This window comes from Pseudophryne corroboree, chromosome 3 (assembly GCF_028390025.1).
Source record: "Pseudophryne corroboree isolate aPseCor3 chromosome 3, aPseCor3.hap2, whole genome shotgun sequence".
NCBI classification, from domain to species: domain Eukaryota; kingdom Metazoa; phylum Chordata; class Amphibia; order Anura; family Myobatrachidae; genus Pseudophryne; species Pseudophryne corroboree.
In genome coordinates, this window is record NC_086446.1 from 92067354 (window position 1) to 92087102 (window position 19749).

The 19749-nt window shown below is 49.6% G+C and overlaps 1 protein-coding gene across 3 annotated transcripts in view; it reads left to right on the forward strand.

Annotated features, from left to right (window-relative positions):
• The first annotated feature begins 9098 nt into the window (after nucleotides 1-9098).
• Nucleotides 9099-19749, forward strand: part of LOC135054837 (zinc finger protein 271-like) — a 231537-nt gene continuing 220886 nt past the window's right edge. The window contains exon 1 of one of the 3 annotated variants that reach the window (XM_063958225.1): nucleotides 9099-9206. The gene's annotated coding sequence lies outside the window, so the exon portion shown is untranslated. Of the gene's footprint in view, nucleotides 9207-9254; nucleotides 9320-9771; nucleotides 10281-19749 lie in introns of those variants that run through there. The other 2 variants (XM_063958223.1, XM_063958222.1) reach the window with 2 other exon arrangements.

Genomic DNA, 19749 nt, shown 5'->3' on the forward strand with positions numbered 1-19749 from the left:
GTGTCAGGGTCTGTGTCGACCCACTGAGGTAACGGGCGTTTTAGCGCCCCTGACGGTGTCTGAGACGCCTGGACAGGCACTAACTGATTTGCCGGCTGTCTCATGTCGTCAACAGTTTTTTGCAAATTGCTGACATTATCACTTAATTGTTTAAATACAATCATCCAGTCAGGTGTCGACTCCCTAGGGGGTGACATCACCAACGCAGGCAACTGCTCCGCCTCCACATAATTTTCCTCCTCATACATGTCGACACACGCGTACCGACACACAGCACACACACACACCGGGAATGCTCTGATAGAGGACAGGACCCCACTTAGCCCTTTGGAGAGACAGAGGGAGAGTCTGCCAGCACACACCCAGCGCTATATATATATACAGGGATAACCTTATATAAGTGTTATTCCCTTATAGCTGCTGTTAATTATTGTTATTTGCTGCCAACAATGCCCCCCCTTCTCTTTTTTACCCTGATTCTGAAGCAGGACTGCAGGGGAGAGTCAGGGAGCCGTCCTTCCAGCGGAGCTGTGAGGGAAAATGGCGCTTGTGTGCTGAGGAGATAGGCTCCGCCCCTTCACGACGTCCTTATCTCCCGCTTTTTTGTGTAAAATGGCAGGGGATTAAAATACATCCATATAGCCCAGGAGCTATATGTGATGTATTCTGTTTTGCCACCTAAGGTATTCTGTTATATTGCGTCTCAGGGCGCCCCCCCCCCAGCGCCCTGCACCCTCAGTGACCGGAGTGTGAAGTGTGCTGAGAGCAATGGCGCACAGCTGCGGTGCTGTGCGCTACCTTAGTCTGAAGACAGGATGTCTTCTGCCGCCGATTTCACCGGACCTCTTCGTCTCTTCTGGCTCTGTAAGGGGGACGGCGGCGCGGCTCCGGTGACCCATCCAGGCTGAACCTGTGATCGTCCCTCTGGAGCTAGTGTCCAGTAGCCTAAGAAACCCGATCCACTCTGCACTCAGGTGAGTCCGTTTCTTCTCCCCTTAGTCCCACGATGCAGTGAGCCTGTTGCCAGCAGGACTCACTGAAAATAAAAAAACCTAACTAAACTTTTATTCTAAGCAGCTCAGGAGAGCCACCTAGATTGCACCCTTCTCGGCCGGGCACAAAAATCTAACTGGGGCTTGGAGGAGGGTCATAGGGGGAGGAGCCAGTGCACACCACCTGATCCTTAAGCTTTTATTTTGTGCCCTGTCTCCTGCGGAGCCGCTATATCCCCATGGTCCTTACGGAGTCCCAGCATCCACTAGGACGTCAGAGAAACAGGGAGTCAGTCTTCCTGACTCCAGCTGTTCTGGAAACATATATTTTCAAAGCCCTGACTACGTCCAGCAACTTGGAGTCCTCCAAGTCCCGAGTAGCCGCAGGCACCACAATAGGTTGGTTCAAATGAAACGAGGACACCACCTTTGGGAGAAATTGGAGACGAGTCCTCAATTCTGCCCTGTCCATATGGAAGATCAGATATGGGCTTTTACATGACAAAGCCGCCAATTCCGTCACACGCCTAGCCGATGCTAAGGCCAACAGCATGACCACTTTTCACGTGAGATACTTCAGTTCCACGGTCTTAAGTGACTCAAACCAGTGGGATTTCAGGAAATCCAACACTACGTTAAGATCCCAGGGTGCCACTGGTGGCACAAAAGGGGGCTGAATATGCAGCACTCCCTTAACAAATGTCTGAACCTCAGGCAGTGAAGCCAGTTCTTTTTGAAAGAAAATGGATAGGGACGAAATCTGGACCTTTATCGACCCCAATTTTAGGCCCATAGTCACCCCTGACTGTAGGAAGTGCAGGAAACGACCCAGTTGGAATTCCTCTGTAGGGGCCTTCCTGGCCTCACACCAAGCAACATATTTTCGCCATATACGGTGATAATGCTTTGCTGTCACGTCTTTCCTAGCCTTTATCAGCGTAGGAATAACTTCATCCGGAATGCCTTTTTCCGCTAGGATCCGGCGTTCAACCGCCATGCCGTCAAACGCAGCCGCGGTAAGTCTTGGAACAGACAGGGCCCTTGTTGCAGCAGGTCCTGTCTGAGAGGCAGAGGCCATGGGTCCTCTGTGCGCATTTCTTGCAGTTCCGGGTACCAAGTCCTTCTTGGCCAGTCCGGAACAATGAGTATTGTTCTTATTCCTCTCTTTCTTACTATTCTCAGTACTTTTGGTATGAGAGGAAGAGGAGGAAATACATATACCGACTGGTACACCCACGGTGTCACTAGGGCGTCCACAGCTATCGCCTGAGGGTCCCTTGACCTGGCGCAATATCTTTTTAGCTTTTTGTTGAGGCGGGACGCCATCATGTCCACCTGTGGCAGTTCCCATCGGTTTGCAATCAGTTGGAAGACTTCTTGATGAAGTCCCCACTCTCCCGTGTGGAGGTCGTGTCTGCTGAGGAAGTCTGCTTCCCAGTTGTCCACTCCCGGAATGAACACTGCTGACAGTGCTTGCACGTGATTCTCCGCCCATCGAAGAATCTTTGTGGCTTCCACCATTGCCATCCTGCTTCTTGTGCCGCCCTGGCGGTTTACATGGGCGACCGCCGTGATGTTGTCTGACTGAATCAGCACTGGCCGGTTTTGAAGCAGGGGCTTTGCCTGACTCAGGGCGTTGTAAATGGCCCTTAATTCCAGTATATTTATGTGTAGAGAAGTCTCCAGACTTGACCACAGCCTTTGGAAGTTTCTTACCTGAGTGACTGCCCCCCATCCTCGGAGGCTTGCATACGTGGTCACCAGGACCCAGTCCTGTATGCCGAACCTGCGGCTCTCGAGAAGGTGAGCACTCTGCAGCCACCACAGAAGAGACACCCTGGCCCTTGGGGACAGGGTGATCAGCCGATGCATCTGAATATGCGATCCGGACCACTTGTCCAACAGATCCCACTGAAAGATCCTCGCATGGAACCTGCCGAAGGGAATGGCTTCGTATGAAGCCACCATCTTTCCCATGACTTGCGTGCAGTGATGCACCGATACCTGTCTTGGTTTCAGGAGGTCCCTGACCAGAGATGCTAATTCCTGAGCCTTCTGCACCGGGAGAAACACCTTCTTCTGTTCTGTGTCCAGAATCATGCCCAGGAAAAGCAGACGCGTCGTAGGAATCAGCTGCGACTTTGGAACATTCAGAATCCAGCCGTGCTGTTGCAACACTTCCTGAGAGAGTGCTACGCTGATCAACAACTGCTCCCTGGACCTCGCCTTTATGAGGAGATCGTCCAAGTATGGGATAATTATAACTCCCTTCTGCCGAAGGAGTATCATCATTTCGGCCATTACCTTGGTAAATATTCTCGGTGCCGTGGACAGGCCAAACGGCAACGTCTGGAACTGGTAATGACAGTCCTGTACCACAAATCTGAGGTACTCCTGGTGAGGTGGGTAAATGGGGACATGCAAGACCACTTGTCCAACAGATCCCATTGAAAGATCCTCGCATGGAACCTGCCGAAGGGAATGGCTTCGTACGATGCCGCCATCTTTCCCAGGACTCGCGTGCAGTGATGCACCGAGACCTGTTTCGGTTTTAAGAGGTCTCTGACTAGAGTCACAAGCTCTTGAGCCTTCTCCGTCGGGAGAAACACCTTCTTCTGGTCTGTGTCCAGAATCATGCCCAGAAAGGGCAGACGCGTCGTAGGAATCAGCTGCGACTTTGGGATATTCAGAATCCAGCCATGCTGTTGCAACACTTCCTGTGAGTGCGCTACGCTGATCTGCAACTGCTCCCTCGACCTCGCCTTTATGAGGAGATCGTCCAAGTATGGGATAACTGTGACTCCTTGCTTTCTCAGGATCACCATCATTTCTGCCATAACCTTGGTAAATATTCTCGGTGCCGTGGACAGGCCAAACGGCAACGTCTGGAATTGGTAATGACAGTCCTGTACCACAAATCTGAGGTACTCCTGATGAGGCGGATAAATGGGGACATGCAAGTAAGCATCTTTGATGTCCAGCGACACCATAAAATCCCCCTCTTCCAGGCTTGCAATAACCGCTCTGAGCGATTCCATTTTGAACTTGAATTTCTTTATATAAGTGTTCAAGGACTTTAAATTCAGAATGGGTCTCACCGAACCGTCCGGTTTCGGTACCACAAACATTGTGGAATAGTAACCCCTTCCCTGTTGAAGGAGGGGGACCCTGACAGTCACTTGCTGGAGGTATAGCTTGTGAATTGCCGCCAGCACTACCTCCCTTTCCATGGGGGAAGCTGGCAAGGCTGATTTGAGGTAACGGCGGGGGGGAGTCGCTTCGAATTCCAGCTTGTATCCCTCAGATACAATTTGTATAGCCCAGAGATCCACCTGTGAGAGAACCCACTGGCTGCTGAAGTTTCGGAGATGCGCCCCCACCGCACCTGGCTCCGCCTGTGGAGCCCCAACGTCATGCGGTGGACTTAGTGGAAGCAGGGGAGGACTTTTGTTCCTGGGAACTGGCTGCATGGTGCAGCTTCTTACCTCTACCCCTGCCTCTGGCAAGAAAGGATGCACCCCTGACCCTCTTGCCTTTTTGGGATCGAAAGGACTGCATTTGATAATACGGTGCTTTCTTAGGCTGTGAGGAAACCTGCGGCAAGAAAGTGGACTTTCCAGCTGTCGCTGTAGACACGAGGTCCGACAGACCGTCCCCAAACAATTCCTCACTCTTATAAGGCAAAACCTCCATGTGTTTTTTAGAATCAGCATCTCCTGTCCATTGCCGAGTCCATAAGACCCTCCTGGCAGAAATGGACATAGCATTAATTCTAGAGCCCAGCAGGCAAATGTCCCTCTGAGCATCTCGCATATATAAGACGACGTCTTTGATATGGCCCAGGGTTAGCAAAACAGTATCTCTGTCGAGGGAATATATGTCGTCTAACAGAGTATCTGTCCACGCTGCTACAGCACTACACATCCAGGCTGAAGCAATAGCAGGTCTCAGTAGAGTACCAGAGTGTGTATACATTGACTTCAGGATGGCTTCCTGCTTTCTATCCGCAGGCTCCTTTAGGGCGGCCGTATCCTGAGACGGCAGGGCCACCTTTTTAGATAAGCGTGTCAGCGCCTTGTCCACCCTAGGGGATGTTTCCCAACGTAACCTGTCCGTTGGCGGGAAAGGGTACGCCATCAGTAACCTCTTAGAAATCACTAATTTCTTATCAGGGGAACTCCACGCTTCTTCACACAATTCATTTAATTCATCAGATGGGGGAAAAGTCACTGGCTGCTTTTTCTCCCCAAACATATAAACCCTCTTGGTATTAACCGGGTTACTCTCAGAAATGTGTAATACATCTTTCATTGCAATAATCATGTATCGGATGGCCTTGGTCATTTTAGACTGTAAATGTGCCTCATCATCGTCGACACTGGAGTCGGACTCCGTGTCGACATCTGTGTCAACCATCTGAGATAGAGGGCGTTTATGAGCCCCTGACGGTTTCTGAGTCGCCTGGGCAGGCGCGGGCTGAGACCCCGGCTGTCCCAAGGCTGCAGCGTCATCAAACCTTTAATGTAAGGAGTTTACATTGTCATTTAAGACCTTCCACATATCCATCCAATCAGGTGTCGGCCCCGTCGGGGGCGATACCAAACTTATCTGCCCTTGCTCCGCCTCCACGTAACCTTCCTCATCAAACATGTCGACACAGCCGTACCGACACATCGCACACACACACAGGGAATGCTCAGATTGAGGACAGGACCCCACAAAGTCCTTTGGGGAGACAGAGAGAGAGTATGCCAGCACACACCACAGCGCTATATAACACAGGGATTTTCACTGCTAATAAGTGATATACCCAATAGCTGCTTTTTTTTTTTTTTTATTCTTTGCGCCTAAATTTATATCCCCCCCCCTCTCTTTTTAACCCATCTTGTACCTGGATACTGCAGGGGAGAGCCTGGGGAGCTGCTTCCAGCGGAGCTGTAAAGAAAAAATGGCGCTAGTGTGCTGAGGAAGAAGGCCCCGCCCCCTCAGTGGCGGGCTTCTGTCCCGCTTTCAGTGTAAAATAATGGCGGGGGGTTTTACATATATACAGTGCTAGACTGTATATATGTATTTTTATGCCAAAGGTACTTCAATTGCAGCCCAGGGCGCCCCCCCCCCCCCCCCCCCCCCGCCAGCGCCCTGCACCCTACAGTGACCGGAGTGTGTAAGTGTGCTGGGAGCAATGGCGCACAGCTGCGGTGCTGTGCGCTACCTTAATGAAGACAGGAGTCTTCAGCCGCCGATTTCGCCGTCTTCTAGCTTCTGTTCTTCTGGGTCTGCAAGGGGGACGGCGGCGCGGCTCCGGGAACGGACGATCGAGGACAGGTGCCTGTGTTCGAACCCTCTGGAGCTAATGGTGTCCAGTAGCCTAAGAAGCACAAGCTAGCTGCAAGCATGTAGGTTTGCTTCTCTCCCCTTAGTCCCACGTAGCAGTGAGTCTGTTGCCAGCAGAAGCTCACTGAAAATAAAAAACCTAATAAATACTTTCTTTACTAGTAAGCTCAGGAGAGCCCACTAGGAGCACCCAGCTCTGGCCGGGCACAGATTCTAACTGAGGTCTGGAGGAGGGGCATAGAGGGAGGAGCCAGTGCACACCAGATAGTACCTAATCTTTTCTTTAGAGTGCCCAGTCTCCTGCGGAGCCCGTCTATTCCCCATGGTCCTTACGGAGTTCCCAGCATCCACTAGGACGTCAGAGAAATCCTTCTCTCAAAGATGTCCGTCTCCTCGGGCACAGTTTCTAGACTGAGTTTGGTAAGAGGGGCATAGAGGGAGGAGCCAGCCCACACTCTCAAACTCCTGAAGTGCCAATGGCTCCTGGTGGACCCGTCTATACCCCATGGTACTAATGTGGACCCCAGCATCCTCTACGGACTACAAGAAAAGGATTTACCGGTAGGTAACCAAAATCCTATTATTCCCACTTGTGGGTATCCACGTCACCCATAGAGTGGGAATAGAACCTGTGGCGAGCCTAGCTTGCCACCGCGCCCACAAGGGGCTTCATTGCGCTGCCCCCCTCCCCCCCACCTGCCAGTATTCTAAGGCTGGGATTCCGGCGTCGGGATGCTGACCGCTGGGATTCTGGCCGCCGGTAATGCATACCCAACTCTCCCTCAGGCACATGCTGCCTGTATATCTTACTGTGCTGTCTCAGGAAGGTGGCCAGTGGGTCAGTAAGAGACAACAGGACACCTCAGTGTTTCTGATGAACCTCTACAGGTGGGTACACAGTTAGCAATATAGTAAACTATATTGCGCGTTTTCCCCGTCATGAGCGATATCGGCCAGTGTGTATGCAGCAGACGACGAGCAATGAGCGGCCCGTTAACAACACTTGGTCTTGACCGTGCATGCAACTCAATTTGGACTCATCGTCCAAAGCTGCATGCTCCGGCTGGCTGCGGAATGATGTCACTGTGCAATATCACTAGCGATATCGCACGGTGTGTATGCCTGCCTGCCGTGGGGCGGCACGGCCCTGGAGGGGAAACACTAGGCGATGTCGCTAACTGAGCACATCGCCTAGTGTGTACCCACCTTAAGAATGATCTTATGTATAATATGAGCATCATATGCGGCCATTTACCATCCAATCGCGGCGCAGTCCTAGTAATAGAACTGTACTCTCCACCTGTTACAGGTTTTAGGGCCTATTTACCAATAATCATATTTGCAATGCAATCCTGGGCGCTAATATCGCTCCCAAATCGCACTGCATACTGCGATCACATCGGGTGCATTTGTCACTCTGCACAGGCAGGGAGGGGGACCCCCAAAAGAAGCCTGTCACTGCGATGCGCCGAGTGTGGTGCCGGGTCACTGTGGTTCGGTGCCCTTGTCCCTGTGGGTTCTCAATAATGCATCCGCTCGATGTGATGGCATATTGCAATGGGATCCCATATCACATTGAATATGCGATCAATGATAATGGGCCCCTAACCCGGGCTCTTGGTTCTAAATCGGAGTGGGAGAAGGGACCTTCTGACGTCACTAGGGGAGGAGACACGTCACCAGGGGCAGGAGCTACGGCCGAACAGGGTACCAGAAAAGTACCCTCGCGGGCTTGCTTCGCTCGCCACCTGATTACTAAAGGTAATAGTTGGTGGCGTGGATAGTAGAGGACCTATCCCGCTGGCCTAGCTCCTCCCCCTGTGGCCTGACGTAAAAGGTCCTTAGGCCACTTGAAGCTAGCATCAACCTAACCCGGGCCCACTGTGAGGTTTTGCAAAAAGGAATGCTGATTTATTACAGGACAAACTACTATCTGAGCAATGCTAAAAGATAAAAAGTTGATCATTACTGAATTTATCATAATTGAAAAATGACTAAGAAGTCTGACTGAGGTGTAGTATTAGTTTTAAACAACCAGTAGTCAGTCCTGTTGCACAGACTGAAAGTCTGTCACATCCCGTGAAACAGAAAGCACCAGAGGAGAGCATACCCTCCAACATGACCCGCCCCACTAGGTACAAAATGCTCTGTTTCTGGACTTCCCTCTTAATTTATTATTGCCATCACCTGTGAAGAAACAGCTTTCTTATCATTTAACTAGTTCAACACAGGTGATGGAAATCATAAATTAAGAGGGAAGTCCAGAAACAGAGCATTTTGTACCTAGTGGGGCGGGTCATGTTGGAGGGTCTGGAGGAGAGGGCTGAGGTTTCTGGTAATTGTAGTACTATAAAATAGTAGGCAGGGAATTAAAGTGTTTTCAGATAAACCAGAGGTGTCTGGGAGTTGTAGTGCGCCTTTAGCACTTACATTCTTACGTTAGGAATTTCTAACACATTATCCTCTGGACTACGGAAAAATGACCGCCGCTTCCCAAACCCTGTTCATTTGCGTTGTTACCGTCACTTTTGCCTGCAAAAATAGTTAACCAGTCTCAGTAGAATTAGTTTTGCCAGTGACCAGTTTCTGTGAACGACATCTTTAATATTTAAATAACTAGCATACAATTTATTAGTCGAGGAGTGGACTGCAGAGTAGAATGAGGATGTTGTTGTCACACTCTATGTCCCCTTGTTCTGTATGAAACCTAGACTACAAGAAAATGGCCGCTGCTCCTATTCCGTGCCAAGGTAACTTCTTGCTGATCACGTGACAGTCCTCTTAAGGGGGCGTGGCCTGGTTAGTTATTTCCCTTCTAAGTTACAGGGAACGTTGTCTCTGTGTGTATGGCAGGCGGGGGGAGATTGCACCTAGCACCAGGTAATTGCATGTATTATACTTATTATAACAGTATAGTAGAAAGTGCTGGATGTAAGGCATACACTTCCAAGGGGTTTTGTTTTTTAATCACACAGGCTGCAGTATAATACAAGGTATGTACTATCACTTGGCCCCGGGAAAGGCAAGTTGAGTGTCTCCAGCCCTAGCTGCGGAACTGCAACTCAGAGACTGGTGTGCATGCTGGGACTTGTAGTTCTAGGGAAGCTGGAGAGCCACCTGTTAAACCTTAAAGTATCAGCCGAGCACTTTATAGACAAACACTGCATGTACAGGATACACATTTTTCTCTTACGTCCTAGAGGATGCTGGGGTCCACATTCGTACCATGGGGTATAGACGGGTCCACTAGGAGCCACTGGCACTTAAAAGAGTTTGAGAGTATGGCCTGGCTCCTCCCTCTATGCCCCTCCTACCAGACTCAGTTTAGAAAATGTGCCCGTAGGAGCCGGTCACAGCTAGGGGAGCTCCATAGGAGTTCTTTTAGTTTTATTATTTTGATTAGAGTTTAGGCACAGGGAGGCGGCTGGCAACAGCCTCCCTGCTTCAAGGGACTAAGGGGGAGGGAGTAGTTTCTGCCCTGCAGGGTCTGAGCCACTGGACACTGAGCTCCTGGGGGATCGAACGTTCACCGCCACAGGGCATCGCTCACCCCAGCAGCATGCCGCCACCCCCTTACAGATCCAGAAGATCAGTGGCGAGTTAGTCACCCACCCCCTGGCAAGCGGGGAGCCGGTGTGAAGATGGCGGCAACAGGGTATGGAGCGCAGTACTAACTGCGCTCTGGGGCTCAGCGGTACATGGTGCGGCGCTGTGAGGGGCGCCCTGAGCCAGCGCCTACACCCTACACTGACCTCTAAGCTTGTCAGGGTCCCAGGATCGCTGCCAGCACTTTTCCTCAGGCCTGTATAATCTTCATAAGAGCGGGAAGCAGTGCAATAAAAGGGGGCGGAGCTTCTCAGAGCAGACCCAGCAGCGTTCAGCGCCATTTTCCTGCCTGCAGAAGCGCTGTCAGAGAGAACTGTCCCTCCATATCAACTCCAGCTATCTTATACGGTACCAGGGGGTTGTAGAAGGGGAGGGGGGGAGGCTATATATCTGTACTGTGCAACCTATTAAGGTACACCTTAAGCTCTGGGTAGTGGTTTACCTATCTTGAAGCACTTTGTGTGGGTTGGCTCCAATCTCTGTCTCTCTCTTGGCATACTTTAGGGGGAAAACTCTGTCTGCACTTCCCTATGTGTGTGTGTGTGTGGAGTGTTTGTGGTCTCCATTAAGCTATGTCCAGGGACTGTGTGTCATATGCTGCAGAGGATATTTCCTCTCCGGAGGATCCCATTCCATGTAATCAGGATTGCACTGTGTTAGCGCAGGTAAGGCAAGGGAGCCTGAGTGGTTAGCCTCTCTGAAAAGTGTGATTTCTCAGATTTCTACTAGGGTTGCACAGAATGAATCTGCAACTAAGGTTTTACAGAACTCTATGGCAGTTTGGTCCGGTTCTGTTACCTCAGGGCCCCCTAACGTACGCTCTCAAAAACGTGCTCTTGCCCAGATTATGCAAGATGAAGCGGATACTGATTCTGACACTGCAGACGGTGATTGGGACATGCTGTGGGGGGCCGCATCTCTTGCAAAAGGGGTGCAATTGATGATAGAGGCCATTAGATATGTGTTGAATATTGCTGATACAACACCTGAGCAGGTTGAGGATGCTTACTTCACTGACCATAAGAAAGCCTCGCTAGCCTTCCCTGCGTCTAAGGAATTAAGGGGCATATGTATTAAGCCTGGAGAAGGCATAAATAAGTGATAAAGCAGTGATAAGTGCAAGGTGAAAACGCACCAGACAATCAGCTCCTAACTGTTAATTTACATATTGGAGCTGATTGGCTGGTGCATTATCACTTTGCACTTATCACTGTTTCTCTATCGTCCTAAGTGGATGCTGGGGTTCCTGAAAGGACCATGGGGAATAGCGGCTCCGCAGGAGACAGGGCACAAAAGTAAAGCTTTTACAGGTCAGGTGGTGTGTACTGGCTCCTCCCCCTATGACCCTCCTCCAGACTCCAGTTAGATTTTTGTGCCCGGCCGAGAAGGGTGCAATTCTAGGTGGCTCTCATAAAGAGCTGCTTAGAGAGTTTAGCTTAGGTTTTTTATTTTACAGTGATTCCTGCTGGCAACAGGATCACTGCAACGAGGGACAGAGGGGAGAAGAAGTGAACTCACCTGCGTGCAGGATGGATTGGCTTCTTGGCTACTGGACATGAAGCTCCAGAGGGACGATCACAGGTACAGCCTGGATGGTCACCGGAGCCACGCCGCCGGCCCCCTCACAGATGCTGAAGCAAGAAGAGGTCCAGAATCGGCGGCTGAAGACTCCTGCAGTCTTCTTAAGGTAGCGCACAGCACTGCAGCTGTGCGCCATTTTCCTCTCAGCACACTTCACACGGCAGTCACTGAGGGTGCAGGGCGCTGGGGGGGGGCGCCCTGGGAGGCAAATGTAAACCTTTAAAAAGGCTAAAAATACCTCACATATAGCCCCAGAGGCTATATGGAGATATTTACCCCTGCCTAAATGTACTAAATAGCGGGAGACGAGCCCGCCGGAAAAGGGGCGGGGCCTATCTCCTCAGCACACGGCGCCATTTTCTGTCACAGCTCCGCTGGTCAGGAAGGCTCCCAGGTCTCTCCCCTGCACTGCACTACAGAAACAGGGTATAACAGAGAGGGGGGGCAAAATAAATGGCAATATATTAATATAAAAGCAGCTATAAGGGAGCACTTAATCATAAGGCTATCCCTGTCATATATAGCGCTTTTTGGTGTGTGCTGGCAGACTCTCCCTCTGTCTCCCCAAAGGGCTAGTGGGTCCTGTCTTCGTATAGAGCATTCCCTGTGTGTCTGCTGTGTGTCGGTACGTGTGTGTCGACATGTATGAGGACGTTATTGGTGTGGAGGCGGAGCAATTGCCAAATATGAGGATGTCACCTTCTAGGGGGTCGACACCAGAATGGATGCCTTATTTGTGGAATTACGGGATAGCGTCAACTCGCTTAAGCAGTCGTTTGCCGACATGAGGCGGCCGGACACTCACTTAGTGCCTGTCCAGGCGCCTCAAACACCGTCAGGGGCTGTAAAACGCCCCTTGCCTCAGTCGGTCGACACAGACCCAGACACAGGCACTGATTCCGGTAGTGAAGGTGACGAATCAACCGTATTTTCCAAAAGGGCCACACGTTATATGATTTTGGCAATAAAGGAGATGTTACATTTAGCTGATACTACAGGTACCACTAAACAGGGTATTATGTGGGGTGTGAAAAAACTACCAGTAGTTTTTACCGAATCAGAAGAATTAAATGACGTGTGTGATGAAGCGTGGGGTGCCCCGATAAAAAACTGCTAATTTCAAAGAAGTTATTGGCTTTATACCCTTTCCCGCTAGAGGTTAGGGAGCGCTGGGAAACACCTCCTAGGGTGGACAAAGCGCTAACACGCTTATCAAAACAAGTGGCGTTACCCTCTCCTGAGACGGCCGCACTTAAAGATCCATCAGATAGGAGGATGGAAAATATCCAAAAAGGTATATACACACATGCAGGTGTTATACTACGACCAGCTATTGCGACTGCCTGGATGTGCAGTGCTGGGGTAGTTTGGTCAGAGTCCCTGATCGAAAATATTGATACCCTGGACAGGGACAATATTTTACTGTCGTTAGAACAAATAAAGGATGCATTTCTTTATATGCGTGATGCACAGAGAGATATCTGCACACTGGCATCACGGGTAAGTGCTATGTCCATTTCGGCCAGAAGAGCTTTATGGACACGACAGTGGACAGGCGATGCGTAGAGGAGTTATTTGGGGTCGGTCTATCGGATTTGGTGGCCACGGCTACGGCCGGGAAATCCACCTTTCTACCTCAAGTCACTCCCCAACAGAAAAAGGCACCGACCTTTCAACCGCAGCCTTTTCGTTCCTTTAAAAATAAGAGAGCAAAGGGCTATTCATATCTGCCACGAGGCAGAGGACGAGGGAAGAGACAGCAACAGGCAGCTCCTTCCCAGGAACAGAAGCCCTCCCCGGCTTCTACAAAAGCCTCAGCATGACGCTGGGGCTTCGCAAGCGGACTCGGGGGCGGTAGGCGGTCGTCTCAAGAATTACAGCGCGCAGTGGGCTCACTCGCAGGTAAATCCCTGGATCCTGCAGATAATATCTCAGGGGTACAGGTTGAAATTAGAGACAGAGCCACCTCGCCGTTTCCTGAAGTCTGCTTTACCAACGTCCCCCTCAGAAAGGGAGACGGTTTTGGAAGCCATTCACAAGCTGTATTCTCAGCAGGTGATAGTCAAGGTACCTCTTCTACAACAAGGGAAGGGGTATTATTCCACTCTTTTTGTGGTACCGAAGCCGGATGGCTCGGTAAGGCCTATTCTAAATCTGAAGTCCTTGAACCTGTACATAAAGAAGTTCAAGTTCAAGATGGAGTCACTCAGAGCAGTGATAAGCGAACCTGGAAGAAGGGGACTTTATGGTATCCTTGGACATCAAGGATGCGTATCTCCACGTTCCAATTACCCCTCACACCAGGGGTACCTCAGGTTCGTTGTACAAAACTGTCACTATCAGTTTCAGACGCTGCCGTTTGGTTTGTCCACGGCACCTCGGGTCTTTACAAAGGTAATGGCCGAGATAATATTTCTTCTTCGAAGAAAAGGCGTATTAATTATCCCATACTTGGACGATCTCCTAATAAGGGCAAGGTCCAGAGAACAGCTAGAGATGGGTTTAGCACTATCTCAAGAGGTGCTAAAGCAGCACGGATGGATTCTGAATATTCCAAAATCCCAATTAATGCCGACAACTCGTCTGCTGTTCCTGGGGATGATTCTGGACACAGTTCAGAAAAAGGTTTTTCTTCCCGAAGAAAAAGCCAAGGAGTTATCTGACCTGGTCAGGAACCTCCTAAAACCAGGAAAGGTGTCTGTACATCAATGCACAAGAGTCCTGGGAAAAAATGGTAGCTTCTTACGAAGCAATCCCTTTCGGCAGATTCCATGCAAAGGGATCTGTTGGACAAATGGTCAGGGTCGCATCTTCAGATGCACCTGCGGATAACCCTGTCGCCGAGGACAAGGGTATCCTTTCTGTGGTGGTTGCAGGAGGCTCATCTATTGGAGGGCCGCAGATTCGGCATGCAGGATTGGATCCTGGTGACCACGGGTGCCAGCCAGAGAGGCTGGGGAGCAGTCACACAGGGAAGAAATTTCCAGGGAGTGTGGTCGAGCCTGAAAAAGTCTCTTCACATAAGCATTCTGGAACTAAGAGCAATCTACAATGCTCTAAGCCAGGCGGAACCTCTGCTTCAAGGAAGACCGGTGTTGATCCAGTCGGACAACATCACGGCAGTCGCCCATGTAAACAGACAGGGCGGCACAAGAAGCAGGAGGGCAATGGCAGAAGCTGCCAGGATCCTTCGCTGGGCGGAGAATCACGTGATAGCACTGTCAGCAGTATTCATCCCGGGCGTGGACAACTGGGAAGCAGACTTCCTCAGCAGACACGACCTTCACCCGGGAGAGTGGAGACTTCATCCAGAAGTTTTCCACATGCTATTAAACCGTTGGGTAAAACCAATGGTGGACATGATGGCGTCTCGCCTCAACAAAACACTGGACAGGTATTGCGCCAGGTCAAGAGATCCGCAGGCAATAGCTGTGGACGCGCTGGTAACACCTTGGGTGTACCAGTCGGTATATGTGTTTCCTCCTCTGCCTCTCATACCAAAGGTATTGAGGATTATACGGCAAAGTGGAGTAAGACTAGTGGCTCCGGATTGGCCAAGAAGGACTTGGTACCCGGAACTTCAAGAGATGGTCACGGACGATCCGTGGCCTCTACTTCTGAGAAGGGACCTGCTTCAGCAGGGTACTTGTCTTTTTCAAGACTTACCGCGGCTGCGTTTGACGGCATGGCGTTGAATGCCAGATCCTAAAAGGAAAAGGCATTCCAGAAGAAGTCATTCCTACCTTGATAAAGGCAAGGAAGGAAGTCACCGCGAAGCTTTATCGCCGTATTTGGCGAAAATATGTTGCGTGGTGCGAGCAGCGGAGTGCTCCGATGGAGGAATTTCAACTGGGTCGTTTTCCTACATTTCCTGCAATCAGGATTGTCTATGGGTCTCAAATTGGGATCTATTAAGGTTCAAATTTCGGCCCTATCAATATTCTTCCAAAAAGAATTGGCCTCAGTCCCTGAGGTCCAGATTTTTATCACAGGAGTACTGCATATACAGCCTCCTGTGGTGCCTAAGGTGGCACCGTGGGATCTAAATGTAGTTTTAGATTTCCTCAAATCAAATTGGTTTGAACCACTAAAGAAGGTGGATTTGAAATATCTCACATGGAAAGTGACTATGTTACTGGCCCTGGCTTCGGCCGGGAGAGTATCTGAACTGGCGGCTTTGTTTTATAAAAGCCCTTATTTAATTTTCCATTCGACATAGGGCAGAGCTGCGGACGCGTCCGCATTTTCTCCCTAAGGTGGTATCAGCGTTTCACCTGAACCAGCCTATTGTAGTGCCTGCGGCTACAGACGACTTGAAGGACTCCAAGTTGTTGGACGTTGTCAGAGCCTTAAAAATATACATTTAAAGGACGGCTGGAGTCAGAAAATCTGACTCGCTGTTTATACTGTATGCACCCAACAAGTTGGGTGCACCTGCTTCTAAGCAGTCGATTGCTCGTTGGATTTGTAACAAAATTCAACTTGTACATTCTGTGGCAGGCCTGCCACAGCCTAAATCTGTTAAGGCCCATTCCGCAAGGAAGGTGGGCTCATCTTGGGCGGCTGCCCGAGGGGTCTCGGCATTACTACTCTGCCGAGCAGCTACGTGGTCAGGGGAGAACACGTTTGTAAATTTTTACAAATTTGATACCCTGGCAAAGGAGGACCTGGAGTTCTCTCATTCGGTGCTGCAGAGTCATCCGCACTCTCCCGCCCGTTTGGGAGCTTTGGTATAATCCCCATGGTCCTTTCAGGAACCCCAGCATCCACTTAGGACGATAGAGAAAATAAGAATTTACTTACCGATAATTCTATTTCTCGGAGTCCGTAGTGGATGCTGGGCGCCCATCCCAAGTGCGGATTATCTGCAATACTTGTACATAGTTATTGTTAACTAATTCGGGTTATTGTTTAGGAAGCCATCTTTCAGAGGCTCCTCTGTTATCATACTGTTAACTGGGTTTAGATCACAAGTTGTACGGTGTGATTGGTGTGGCTGGTATGAGTCTTACCCGGGATTCAAAATCCTCCCTTATTGTGTACGCTCGTCCGGGCACAGTACCTAACTGGAGTCTGGAGGAGGGTCATAGGGGGAGGAGCCAGTACACACCACCTGACCTGTAAAAGCTTTACTTTTGTGCCCTGTCTCCTGCGGAGCCGCTATTCCCCATGGTCCTTTCAGGAACCCCAGCATCCACTACGGACTCCGAGAAATAGAATTATCGGTAAGTAAATTCTTATTTTCTCTTACGTCCTAGAGGATGCTGGGGACTCCGTAAGGACCATGTGGTATAGACGGGCTCCGCAGGAGACATGGGCACTATAAAGAACTTTTAGTATGGGTGTGCACTGACTCCTCCCTCTATGCCCCTCCTCCAGACCTCAGTTAGATCCTGTGCCCAGAGGAGATTGGGTGCACTACAGGGGAGCTCTCCTGAGTTTCTCTGAAATAGAATTTTGTTAGGTTTTTTATTTTCAGGGAGCCCTGCTGGCAACAGGCTCCCTGCATCGTGGGACTGAGGAGAGAGAAGCAGACCTATTTAAGTGATAGGCTCTGCTTCTTAGGCTACTGGACACCATTAGCTCCAGAGGGAGTCTGGACGCAGGTCTCCCCACGCCGTTCGTCCCAGAGCCGCGCCGCCGTCCTCCTCACAGAGCCGGAAGATAGAAGCTGGGTGAGTATAAGAAGAAAAGAAGACTTCAAGGCGGCAGAAGACTTCAGATCTTCACTGAGGTAAGCGCGCAGCGTTACCGCTGCGCGCCATTGCTCCCACACACTATACACACTGAACAGGCACTGATGGGTGCAGGGCGCAGGGGGGGCGCCCTGGGCAGCAATATAAACCTCTGGACTGGCATTATGTGGATATAGGCTGCGGAGGCAGTGTATATATGAATCTCCCACCATTTTTTTATACAATTGAGCGGGACCGAAGCCCGCCGCTGGAAGGGGCGGAGCTTGGTCCCTCAGCACTAACCAGCGCCATTTTCTCCACAGAGCACTGCAGAGAAGCTGGCTCCCCGGACTCTCCCCTGCTGAACACGGTGACAGAGGGTTGAAAAGAGGAGGGGGCGCTTGTAAGGCGCAGTGAGTGTATTACACGATTTTATTTATATATATATATATATATATATATATATATATATATATATATATATATATATATATATTATTGGCTGTAGATGGCCCGGCACTCCTGTAAGCCTTGAGATATATCTGCTGCGGTGCCCTCCAGGTGACTCTGGGTCACAATATGTAGCGTGGATGTGTGGCGGCACTCAAACAGACTCTTCAATATGAATAATCAGGTCATTTATTTAGACAGCAACTTGCTGTCTGACCCTGAGGACGGGGATCTGCCCCGAAACATGTCGGTTGCATTGGTCTAAATAAATGACCTGATTATTCATATTGAAGAGTCTGTTTGAGTGCCGCCACACATCCACGCTATATATATATATATATATATATATATATATATATATAGCGATATATCTGGGAAATTATTTCCAGTGTCAGTTGGCGCTGGGTGTGTGCTGGCATACTTTCTCTGTCTCTCCAAAGGGCCTTGTTGGGGAACTGTCCCCTTATAGATATATCCCTGTGTGTGTGGGGGTGTCGGTACGTATTGTCAAAGTCGAAAAATATTGCAGTACACACATCACGTACAAACTACACACAGATGGCCTCCGTGCGCAAACTTGCTCTGCTGTGCGTGCACATATTCGCAATTTGCGCATGGTCGCTCTCGCGGTCCTGCGCATTAGCGCGTGGTATGGGTATTTACGGTAGAGTTTGTGAACGCATGGAAGGCTATCAAAACACATTATATATTTAATCCAAATAGTGCACAATGTACACATAGTATCCCTGCACCACATCAGAAAGTAACAGCAGTTTAAATGGTAACAGAACAAAGGGATTCACCTTTACAGGATAGGAGGGGACAGAACAAGGTTATAAGGTGGTGTTTGGTATCCAGCTGTAGGGTATTTTAAGGGTAACATTCCGGTGTTGGTTTGAGGAAGATCGAATGTTCCCGCGGATAGTTATGTGCAGGAGCAGAATATAGATATAAACTGTATTTACTGTACATTATGTATGCGGCGGGAATCCAGAGGAGACCACCCACAAGAGCAGTTGGAAAAGACATCGCTTACCTATTCAAACTGACCTATGACCTCTCCTGTACTGTAAATGACCATCCCTGTGTCCAATGGACAAAGAGATTACAGTATCCATTGTGTTAAGTTTTGGATGAAGTGTATAAAGAGAGCCTGCAGCAGGCCTGGTCAGACACAAGACTCACAACGTTATCTATCAGATGACGGAGGACCGGACCGGGTAGCGCAAGCGAATCCACTCACGTATGTACCATTGAATGTAGCCATTTACTCTGTTATATTGTATTGTATTATTTGCATTGTAACCCCCTTTCAGCAATAATACGCTGTGGTTTCGGAACCCAGCGGTTTAATTACAATCTGGTGTCGTGTCTTCATTGCCCTGCTAAGGTTTAAAGTGTATTATCATTGCAATGCATTGCTGTAAAAGGTTTAAAGTGTATCTCTGGGTGTGTACGCGCTGTGAGTAGTTTGTACCGTCAGCGCGGCGTTTGTACGCTAAGTCCGTGCACAGTACGGGACTTTGTACACTAATAGCGTACAAAGTACGTAGAGTGTGTATTAAGTACAGTGGCCGCAGCGGCTCCATGGTAAAGTGTATTTAAGGTGTGTTTAAGGTATAGCTTTCATTCCTAAGGATAAATCAACATTATCAATTGGGGGCTCCTCCGGTTTTCCACATACTTACTACCTAACAGGTCACAGCAGACTTTATCTATCAGCAAAGGGTGGACAGAAAGTATCCTACGTATCCTTTTCCTGGTCGATGGATGCACTGAAAACCCTACTTGATTGCTGATTAGATGGCGTCTGCTCTGTATGGTTTGTAGAGATGTTGGTAGAACTCGTAAGGTAAACAGGAAAAAAGCTATATAAAATCTGTGAATTTTTTGGGGGGGCGACAAAAGTGTACACGGCACCCATACTTTGCATACTCTCTCACATTGTTGCCATAACATTCAAATTGCTAGATTCATTTAGACCTGTGTGAAACTGGAGATTTCTCTATCGTCCTAGTGGATGCTGGGGTTCCTGAAAGGACCATGGGGAATAGCGGCTCCGCAGGAGACAGGGCACAAAAAGTAAAGCTTTAGGATCAGGTGGTGTGCAC